General features: G+C 52.1%; 1 non-coding gene across 1 annotated transcript in view; it reads left to right on the top strand.

Moving 5' to 3' along the window:
- Positions 1-4,084: 4,084 nt before the first annotated feature.
- The window catches only part of LOC126322501 (small subunit ribosomal RNA), a 1,893-nt gene continuing 1,744 nt past the window's right edge, over positions 4,085-4,233 (top strand). Inside the window, exon 1 of the ribosomal RNA XR_007559059.1 lies at positions 4,085-4,233. This exon is cut by the window's right edge and continues 1,744 nt beyond it. This is a non-coding gene — a ribosomal RNA (small subunit ribosomal RNA).

Here is a 4,233-nt window from a genome sequence, read left to right as displayed (position 1 = left end):
ACACACGCGAGACAGATACCAACTTTATCGCTTAACCTAACTGTGGCTGTACCAGATTATCGCTTAACCTAACTGTGGCTGTACCAGATTATCGCTTAACCTAACTGTGGCTGTACCAGATTATCGCTTAACCTAACTGTGGCTGTACCAGATTATCGCTTAACCTAACTGTGGCTGTACCAGATTATCGCTTAACCTAACTGTGGCTGTACCAGATTATCGCTTAACCTAACTGTGGCTGTACCAGATTATCGCTTAACCTAACTGTGGCTGTACCAGATTATCGCTTAACCTAACTGTGGCTGTACCAGATTATCGCTTAACCTAACTGTGGCTGTACCAGATTATCGCTTAACCTAACTGTGGCTGTACCAGATTATCGCTTAACCTAACTGTGGCTGTACCAGATTATCGCTTAACCTAACTGTGGCTGTACCAGATTATCGCTTAACCTAACTGTGGCTGTACCAGATTATCGCTTAACCTAACTGTGGCTGTACCAGATTATCGCTTAACCTAACTGTGGCTGTACCAGATTATCGCTTAACCTAACTGTGGCTGTACCAGATTATCGCTTAACCTAACTGTGGTTGTACCAGATTATCCCTTAACCTAACTCAATTTGTCCCTTAACCTAACTCAATTTGTCCCTTAACCTAACTCAATTTGTCCCTTAACCTAACTCAATTTGTCCCTTAACCTAACTCAATTTGTCCCTTAACCTAACTCAATTTGTCCCTTAACCTAACTCAATTTGTCCCTTAACCTAACTCAATTTGTCCCTTAACCTAACTCAATTTGTCCCTTAACCTAACTCAATTTGTCCCTTAACCTAACTCAATTTGTCCCTTAACCTAACTCAATTTGTCCCTTAACCTAACTCAATTTGTCCCTTAACCTAACTCAATTTGTCCCTTAACCTAACCCACGTTGTCCCTTAACCTAACCCACGTTGTCCCTTAACCTAACCCACGTTGTCCCTTAACCTAACCCACGTTGTCCCTTAACCTAACCCACGTTGTCCCTTAACCTAACCCACGTTGTCCCTTAACCTAACCCACGTTGTCCCTTAACGTAACCCACGTTGTCCCTTAACGTAACCCACGTTGTCCCTTAACGTAACCCACGTTGTCCCTTAACGTAACCCACGTTGTCCCTTAACGTAACCCACGTTGTCCCTTAACGTAACCCACGTTGTCCCTTAACCTAACCCACGTTGTCCCTTAACCTAACCCACGTTGTCCCTTAACCTAACCCACGTTGTCCCTTAACCTAACCCACGTTGTCCCTTAACCTAACCCACGTTGTCCCTTAACCTAACCCACGTTGTCCCTTAACCTAACCCACGTTGTCCCTTAACCTAACCCACGTTGTCCCTTAACCTAACCCACGTTGTCCCTTAACCTAACCCACGTTGTCCCTTAACCTAACCCACGTTGTCCCTTAACCTAACCCACGTTGTCCCTTAACCTAACCCACGTTGTCCCTTAACCTAACCCACGTTGTCCCTTAACCTAACCCACGTTGTCCCTTAACCTAACCCACGTTGTCCCTTAACCTAACCCACGTTGTCCCTTAACCTAACCCACGTTGTCCCTTAACCTAACCCACGTTGTCCCTTAACCTAACCCACGTTGTCCCTTAACGTAACCCACGTTGTCCCTTAACGTAACCCACGTTGTCCCTTAACGTAACCCACGTTGTCCCTTAACGTAACCCACGTTGTCCCTTAACCTAACCCACGTTGTCCCTTAACGTAACCCACGTTGTCCCTTAACCTAACCCACGTTGTCCCTTAACCTAACCCACGTTGTCCCTTAACCTAACCCACGTTGTCCCTTAACCTAACCCACGTTGTCCCTTAACCTAACCCACGTTGTCCCTTAACCTAACCCACGTTGTCCCTTAACCTAACCCACGTTGTCCCTTAACCTAACCCACGTTGTCCCTTAACCTAACCCACGTTGTCCCTTAACCTAACCCACGTTGTCCCTTAACCTAACCCACGTTGTCCCTTAACCTAACCCACGTTGTCCCTTAACCTAACCCACGTTGTCCCTTAACCTAACCCACGTTGTCCCTTAACCTAACCCACGTTGTCCCTTAACCTAACCCACGTTGTCCCTTAACCTAACCCACGTTGTCCCTTAACCTAACCCACGTTGTCCCTTAACCTAACCCACGTTGTCCCTTAACCTAACCCACGTTGTCCCTTAACCTAACCCACGTTGTCCCTTAACCTAACCCACGTTGTCCCTTAACCTAACCCACGTTGTCCCTTTGCCTAACATAGTTCACTGCTCGGAATCTCTGGTGTCGTTGTTATCCTCATGTAGATGTCTTGCGAGTGTTGCTTACTTTCCACATATTCCCGCTATCCACTGTCAATTGTACTGCAATAGGACTATATCGCCCCCCCCCCCCCCTCTGCCCCTCTCTTTGTGTCTCCGTCCTCTCAAGCTGGTCGGTCTGGCGTTTGAGTGTTAAATGAGCCTCGCAGCTGTTCAGTTGCGTTCAGATGTCGACGCCCTCAGTGTACGTCGTGGTATGGTCTGTGTCCATTGTCCGCTGATGTCGTACGCGTAACCCACACGCTGTACCGATCATCGGTAGTTACGTACAGAGTGAAGTAGTGTGATACGTGTGACCGTACGCTGGCTGTGCCCAACGGTGTCGAATCTCAATTTCCATATGTTGTGCTCGATGCTACTTGTCTCGTCTCCCAATAACAGCTAGGTTGCACTGTGGTACGCCGTAGAGGCGTGTGGGAGGAACGTACGAACGCATTGTATGTCACCCTGGGTCGCTGGGGGTGGTGGTGCGGTGAGTCAGGTCAGGTCAGCGTGAGCCGTGTGATGTAGTGACGCGTGTATTCCGACTTTGTCGTATTGCCTCACACAAAGTGCTACCCTGGTGGACCGCGTTCCATATCTGGGACATGCCGCAGATGCCGGTTGACAGTGGATCGCGGAAGGGACATCGCATACGTGCGCGGGCCACCTTCCACGTGTTCTCTTCTGCACATGTCGCAGTGTGTATGTGGTCTGATGTAGCGTGTCGTGACACATGACATCCTGGCATGCAAGAATTGTTGAATTCGCAAATGTAGGTGGACATCTACGTTTACTGCCCAAGATACGCAAATGAACTGGAAATCCGTTGTTGAGCGGTTGTTCACGCTGGAGGTGAATCTGTGATGGCGACGATCGGTACAGCTATTAACCGGTTGTTTCAGCGGTACCCGCCACATCCACACACGTGACTAGGCCCATGTGGGTATGAAGCGATACGCGGCGGTGGCTTGGTGGGACTGTTCCCGGCCGGTGAAGGGGGGCCGCCCGGCGTGTTGGCCGCGCGCTGCGTGGGCGCACGCGCAACAGGCGGCTGGTGGGGGGCGCCGAGTGGCAGGAGCGCCAGCCGACGGGCTCGGCAGGCGGCGCAGCTACGCTGCGGCGCACCCTGCACGCGGCGCCTGGCGGCCAAAGTTGGTTCAGCCGAGCCCGGTGCGAAGCGCGGTGGACATCTGCAGTGTGCTGGTCTGATTGAGGACTGTGTGCGTTGAGGATGCGCCGCCGCCTGGCACTCGGCGCCGCGACGCCGTCTGCTGCTCGGTCGCCCCAGCGGTTCTCGCAGGTGGTTTGTATCGCAGTTGTGCGGACGTGTTGGCGCGTGCGCTGTGCTGGGAGAGTTCGCTTCTGCACCCAAGTGGGGCTTTGCCCTTGTGTGGCGCTGGCGTTGGAGCTGCCGGTCACCATAGGTGGCGCGTGTTGTCTCCCGCCGGCAATGCCACGACAGCACGCTCCCGGGCCTCTGTCGGCAGCGGCAAGCTCAGTTGGGAGCAAGGGTGTTCGCACTAAAACCGTCTACTCGCCTAACTCCGGGCGATTGCGCCTCTCTCGAAACCGACCAAGTACCTAGGACGGCGCTGCGCGCCGCCGGGACCTGAGAGGGTTTCGAGGTGTATCGTGCAGGGGAGCTCGGCCTCCTCCTGTTTGCAGAATAATTGAGCGGACGCTTGCGTGTTCGCGCGGGCCCCCGGGACACACTCCCGGGCGGCCGGCTGCTCAGCTCTAGTTGACGCAGCTCCCTGGTTGATCCTGCCAGTAGTCATATGCTTGTCTCAAAGATTAAGCCATGCATGTCTCAGTACAAGCCGCATTAAGGTGAAACCGCGAATGGCTCATTAAATCAGTTATGGTTCCTTAGATCGTACCCACGTTACTTGGATAACTG

Source organism: Schistocerca gregaria, unplaced genomic scaffold (genome assembly GCF_023897955.1).
Source record: "Schistocerca gregaria isolate iqSchGreg1 unplaced genomic scaffold, iqSchGreg1.2 ptg000817l, whole genome shotgun sequence".
NCBI lineage: Eukaryota > Metazoa > Arthropoda > Insecta > Orthoptera > Acrididae > Schistocerca > Schistocerca gregaria.
Note: the sequence above shows the minus strand (reverse complement) of the source record. Positions and strands in the feature narration are given on the sequence as shown.